The sequence below is a fragment of the Pongo abelii genome, chromosome 17, assembly GCF_028885655.2.
Source record: "Pongo abelii isolate AG06213 chromosome 17, NHGRI_mPonAbe1-v2.0_pri, whole genome shotgun sequence".
Taxonomy (NCBI): domain Eukaryota; kingdom Metazoa; phylum Chordata; class Mammalia; order Primates; family Hominidae; genus Pongo; species Pongo abelii.
Window position 1 is genome coordinate 2,631,219 of NC_072002.2, and position 6,987 is coordinate 2,638,205.

The following is a 6,987-nucleotide window of genomic DNA, read 5'->3' on the forward strand; positions in this document are numbered from 1 at the left end:
GGGTCGCCCACCCGGGGTCCCGGCCCTCGCGCGTCCTTCCCCCTCTTTCCTCCGAGGTGGCGGGAAGCGGGCGGCGGCGAGGCCCGGGGCGTCCCCCACACACGGGCGACCTCGGCTGGCGGCCGCTCCTGTTTCGGACCTCCGGGGTCGACCGGCAGGCCGGCCGCTGGCCGTTCCCTCCGCGGGCTGCGGGTGGATCGCTGCGAGGGCGCCGATCCCCGTTCACGCGCGGGTGCCCTTCACCGGCCTCGGCCTTCGGTGGAGCTGGGACCGCGCGGAACTCCCTCTCCTACATTTTTCTCTGCCCATTTGGAGTTTGCGTCCGCGGGACTTTTAAGAGGGAGGGAGTCGCTGTTGCCGTCGGCCAGTAATACTCCCTCTTGTTTTTTTTTTGGTCGTGTGTGTGTGTGTGTGTGTGTGTGTGTGTGTGTGTTTCCCCCGCCGCCCCCATTCTTTCCTTCTTCCTTCTTTCTGGAGACGGAATCTCGCTCTGTCGCCCAGGCTGGAGCTGGAGCGCGGTGGTGCCTCCTCGGCTCGGCGCCGCCGCTGCCTCCAGGGCTCTCAAGCGAACAGCAGTTTTTGTATTTTGAGCGAAGACGGAATGTCACCATATTGGCCGGGCTGGTCTCGAACTCCTGACCTAGCGATTCCCCCCACCCCTCCCCCCTCCCCCGCCTCGGCCTCCCAAAGCGTGCCGGGAGTACGGGCGTCGGCCACCGCGCCCCGGGCCGATTCCTTCTTGTTTTCAATCTTCTTTTCTGCACGCTGCTGTGTGTGAGCATACGTATATCTATCCAGATAGATAGATACGTAGATATGGACGCACGGACACGTACCTACACCGACGAAAATATCTAGTGATAAAACTAGACATTCCATCATTCACACATGTGTATAGGATAGATGTTAATTTTAATGGATGAACGTGTATGACGTAAAAACCCATGTCATTTACATAGACCTGTATATGTATATCCTTCGTTTATTATGGATTAACAATGTTCGTGTATTTATTTTCTTTTCTTTTGGGGCCTGCCTGATCTTCTCACTCTGGGCTCTGGTGACCTCAGGCTCCCAAGTAGCTGGGATGGGACTACAGGGATCTCTTAAGCCCGGGAGGCAGAGGCGAACGTGGGCTGTGATCGCGCGCCTCCACTCCACCTGGGCTGGGCTGGGCTGGAGAGAAAACGGTGGATTGTCATCTTCATTACCTTACCTTTTAGCTTTATTCGTACCCTCTTATTTGCTTCTTTATTCTCATGGGTTATTCTAGGTCGTTGTCATGTTCATCGTTTGCTTGCTTGTTTCATTGGTTTCCTGCCTTCCCTGCCTTCCCGGCGGGGTCTTCCTCTGCCTCTGTCGCCCGGGATCACCCCAGCCTCGACGATTTCGACCGACCGTCCGACCGAGCGGCCGTCCCGCGTCTCATCCCTCCCGTCCCCGTTCCCTGGGACTACGGGTGTGCACCACCACACCGGGTGACTTTGATGTTCTTTCTCATGTCTCACGTTTTCCGTAGGTAGGGAGGCAGGTATCTGTGTATGTGTGGATGTGAGTGAGATGGGGTCTGGGGTTCTGTCGTGTGGCCCGGGCTGGTCTCGGACTCCTGTTCTCGAGCGATCCGCCTGCCTGCCTCGGCCGCCCGCGCTGCTGCTGTGACAGGCGTGAGACGCTGCACCTGGCTCATTCTATAGTTGCCTGCCTGCCTGCCTGCCTGCCTGCCTGCCTGCCTGCCTGCCTGTCTGTCAATCGTCTTCTTTTTTAGTACGGGTGTGCTCTCGCTTTGTTGTCCACGCTCTGGGCACACGTGATCGCTTTTTAAACTTCTATGATTATTATTATTGCAGGTGTCGTCTCACACGTCGAGGTGATCTCAAACGTCTACGCTCCGGCCATCCTTCCCACGTCGGCCTCCCGGAGTGCTGGGATGACACGCGTGGGCACGGTACGCTCTGGTCGTATTTCTCGTGGGTCGGTTCTTTCCGTTTTACGCACGCGGAATGCGAACAGATAAAATTTTGAGAAGCGTCTCACCGATCTCTCCCTCCCCCTCCCCTCCCCCTCCCCCTCCCCCCCCCCCCTCCCCCTCCCCCTCCCCCTCCAGACGGAGTTTCACTCTTGTCGCCCAGGGTGGACTACGATGGCGTGATCTCGGCTCGCTGCGACCTCCGCCTCCCGGGTTCGAGTGATCCTCCTGCCTTGGCCTTCCTGAGGAGCTGGAATGACGGTGAAGCGCCATCGTGCCCGGCTGACTTTTATATTTTTAGTACAGATGCGGTTTCTCCGTCTTGGTCAGCCTGGTCTTGAGCTTCCGACCGTTGGACGATTTTAACTTTCTTGGTGGTTGCTTTTCTTTTTCTTTTTTTCTTTTCTTTTCTTTCCTTCTCCTCCCCCACCCACTCCCCCTGTCCTCCTCGTCCTCGTCCTCGTCCTCGTCCTCCTCCTCCTCCTCCTCCTCCTCCTGTTTCATCTCTTTCAGCTGGGCTCTCCTACTTGTGTTGCTCGGTTGCTCACGCTGGTCTCCAACTCCTGCCCTTGACGCTTCTCCCCTCACACCCACCGTCTGGTTGTTGAGATGCGCACCTCTTGTAAAATGGAAAAGATGAAAAAAATAAAGACGGAGGTGAAAAGCACGGAGTGAACGTGTCTCTTGCCGTCTCCCGGGGTGTCCCTTGGACCCCGAGAGACGGAGGGAGCTTGGCTGAGTGGGTTTTCGTGGCTGAATCCTCCCGAGGGCCTCCTTCCCTCTCCCCCTTGTCCCCGCTTCTCCCCCGGCCGAGGCTCCCGCCGCCGCCGCCGTGGCATTTTCCGTAGGAGAGCTGTGGGAGAGGACCGACGCGGCTTCCGGATCTAGATCCCGCCGGACGTCTCTGGCTCGGCGTCCCCCGCCGGCTACCTGCCGCCTTCCGGGGAGCTCTGAGGCGCGTGCCCCCAGCCCCCGTCACGTCCCGCTACCCTCCCCCGGCTGGCCTTTGCCGGGAGACCCCGGGGGAACCGCGTGGACGCTGCTTTCCGACCCTCCGGCGAACACTTCCGCCGGATGCCCCGGGTTGGCCGGATGGGATGAGACTGGACCGCTCCGGACCGTGCTGTTCTTGGGGGTGGGTTGTCGTACAGGGTGGACCGGCGGCCCCGGCGTTGGAAAGGGTGCGCGGGGGTGGAGCTGTCACGTGGGATGCCCTCCTTCCCCTCGGCCTGCCTTCGGCTTCCTCGGGCGTGAAGACGACTTCCCGTCACGACCACTTTTCTCCCCTTTCTCCACCACACGGATGAGACGCGTGAGAGGGAGAAACAGCTCCATAGATACTGCTGACCTTCATTTGTGGAATCCTCAGTCACCTACACACAGACAGGTGACTACACGGGGACCCAAATCGGACACCGTTTCCGGGTCCTCATGGTGGGATTCGTCGGTCTCTCTCTCTCTCTCTCTCTCTCTCTCTCTCTCTCTCTGTCACACACACACACACGATTTCCGTATCTAGTTCACAAAGCACACTCACTTACCCTTTCCCCGGTACGCAGGCTGAGTGAAACTCACCCCGCCCTCCACCCGTCGGCTGACGAAACCCCTTCTCTATGATGTATGAACGAGACGGTCTGGGCCGGGCACGGTAGCTCACGCCTGTCACTCCGGCACTTTGGGAGGCCGAGGCGGCTGGATCGCTTCAGGCCGGGAGTTCCAGACCGACCGCGCTGGCCGACGCGGCGAAACCCCGTCTCTCTGAAAAATAGAACGGTGAGCCGGGCCTGGTGGCCTGGGCTTGGGATCACGACTGCTCGGGAGACTGGGGCGGGCGAGTGGCTCCGACCGGGGAGGCCGAGGTTGCGATGAGCTGAGATCGTGCCACGGCGATCCGGCCTGGATGACGCAGCGAGACCCTGTCTCGATAGAATCGTAATATTATTAGAAGGTGACTTGTGCCTGGTGATGGCCGCCTGTCGTCGCGGCTGAGAGGCTGCGATGAGGAGAAGATCGCTTGAGGCCCCGCGGGTCGAGGCTTCGGTCGGTCGGCCGTGACCCGCTGTAACCTGGGCGGTCACCGGTCGAGGACATAGGCCCCCTCCCCGTTTTCCTTTCTTTTCTTCCCTTCTCTTTTCTTCTCTTTTCTTCTTTCTTTCTTTCTTCTTTTTCCTTTCCTTCTTCCCCTCTTTCTTTCATGCCTTACTGCCTTCCTGCCTTTCTTCTTTCCTCCCTTACTCCCTTCCTCCCTTCCTTCTTTCCTCCCGCCTCGGCCTCCCAAATTGCTGGGATGACTGGCGTGAGGCACCGTGCGTGCTTGGCCTAAAGAGACACCCTTTGAGAGTGAGACACGGGGAGCGCCTCCCGGTGATCTGATGGACTGATTGATTTAGAGACGGCATCTCACTCTGTCACCCCGGCAGTGGTGCCGTCGTAGCTCACTCACTGCAGCGTGGACGTTCCTGCACTCGAGCGATCCTTCCGCCTCAGCCTCCAGAGTACGGTACCCGGGACCACGGGCACGCGCCACTGTCCCCGGACCGTTTTTTTCTTCCCCCCCACCCCGAGACAGAGTTTCGCTCTGGTTGCCTAGACTGCGGTGCGGTGGCGCGATCTTGGCTCGCCGCAACCTCTGCCTCCCGGGTTCGAGCGATTCTCCCGCGTCGGCCTCCCGAGTAGCTGGGATGGCGGGCGGGCGCCGCCACGTCTGGCTGATGTGGTATTTTTCGTGGAGGCGGGGCTTCTCCGTGTGGCTCGGGCTGGACTCGAACTCCCGACCTCGGGTGATCGATCCGCCCTTCCCGGCCTCCCGAAGTGCTGGGATGACGGGCGTGAGCCACCGCGCCCGGCCTTCATTTTTCAATGTTTTTCCACGGACGGGGTCTCCTCGTTTTGTTGCCACCCTCCTGACCCGGCATCTCAGAGTGCTGGCGTGACGGGCGTGAGCCACTGCGCCTGGACTCCGGGGAGTGATTCACGACCATGACCGCTGGACTGATTCTTTCTTTCTTTCTTTCTTTCTTTCTTTTCTTTCTTTCTTCTTTCTTTCTTTCTTTCTTTCTTTCTTTCTTTCTTTCTTTCTTTCTTTCTTTCTTTCTCTCTCTCTCTCTCTCTCTCTCTTTCTTTCTTTCTTTCTTTCTTTCTTTCTTTCTTTTTTTCTTCCTTTCTTTCTTTCTTATTTATGGATGGATGAATTCTTTTAGTATTGATTTGTGTATTTCTTTTCAGACGGAGTCTCGCTCTGGGCGAGGAGAGGCGAGGCGCATCGCTTTGGAAGCCGCGGCACCGCCTTCTGAAGCCCCATTCATATGCACAGAGCCCTATTCCCTTCCTGGAGTTGGAGCTGATGCCTTCCATAGCCTTGGGCTTCTCTCCATTTAGAAGCTTTGACAGGCGCAACCCCACCCAGAGGCTGGCTGCGGCTGAGGATTCCTGGGTGTGCTGGGGCTGGAAAGTGGGTCCCCTATTTTGGATACCTCGGCCGAGACATCCCCGGGCCCCCATCGCTTGCTCACCCTTTGAGATCCCCAGCCTCCGCCACCTTGCAGGCTCACCTCTTACTTTCATTTCTGTCTTTCTTCCTTTCTTGCGTTGGAGGAGGGGGTGGGGGAATGAGGGGGTGTGGGGGGGGAGGGGGTGCGGGGTGGGGACGGAGGGGAGCGTCCTAAGGGTCCATTTAGTGTCATGCCTATTTCACCACCACCACCACCGAAGATGAAAACAACCGTCGGCTAAATACCACCTGTTCTCATCTACAACTGGGAACTCATAGATGAGAGTTCTTGCGTGGGCAGAACGAGGGGGACCGGAGACGCGGGAGCCTACTTCAGGGAGGAGGGGTGGAAGGAGAGACAGCTTCGGGAAAAAAACAAAACACGAAAACTACCGGACACGGCGCTGAGTATCCGGGTGATGAAATCATCTGCACACTGAACACTGAACCCCCCCCCCCCCACCCCGTCACAAGTTTAAGTTTACCTATGACATAACACTCTTGCACATGTGTCTTCGAACAAGAAATAAAAGTTAGAGGGGAGAGGGGAGAGGAGGAGAGGAGGAGAGGAGGAGAGGAGGAGAGAGGAGAGAGGAGAGAGGAGAGAGGAGAGAGGAGAGAGAGAGAGAGAGAGAGAGAGAGAGAGAGAGAGAGAGAGAGAGAGAGAGAGAGAGAGAGAGAGAGAGAGAGAGAGATTGAGAGATTGAGAGATTGAGAGAGAGAGAGAGACAGAGAGAGACAGAGAGAGAGAGAGAGAGAGACAGAGATAAAACGAAACACCCGAAACACTAACGTTCACTGACAGTGCAGCATTTGGGCCTGTTCTTTTTTTTTTTTTCTTCTTTTCTTTTTTTCGGACTGAGTCTCTCTCGCTCGGTCACCGAGGCTGCGGTGCAGTGGCGCTCTCTCGGCTCACTGAAACCTCTGCTTCCCGGCTTCCAGTGATTCTTCTTCGGTAGCTGGGATTACAGGCGCGCACCGCCACGGCCGGCTGATATTTCTATTTTTTGTAGACGCGGGGTTTCTCCGTGTTGGCCACGCTGGTATCGAACCCCTGACCTCAAAGGATCCGCCTTCCCGGGCCTCCCGAAGTGCTGGGACGACAGGCCTGAGCCGCCGGGATTTCAGCCTTTCAAAGCGTGGGCCCTGCCACCTTTCGCTGCGGCCCTGACGCTCAGAATGACGTGTCCTCTCTCCCATAGGTGGACTCCTTGAGTCCCCTATGCCGTTGCACTCTAGCCTGGGCGGCGAGAGCGAAACTCCGTCCCCCCCACCTCCCCACGCAAAAAGTAAATACATACATAAAGAGATAAGTAAGTAAGTAAATCGATAAAATCTCTACACATCACCTAGAAGTGTGTGTTCCCCTGAGTGATTTCTGAGAAATGGCACTGTACGCTGAACGCGGTGGCTCACGTCTGTCCTCCCGAGGTCGGGAGCTCCAGACCAGCCTGGCCAACATGGTGACACCCCGTCTCTACTGATAACGCGATACTGAGTAGGCCACGGTGGGGCGGGCACCTGTCGTCCC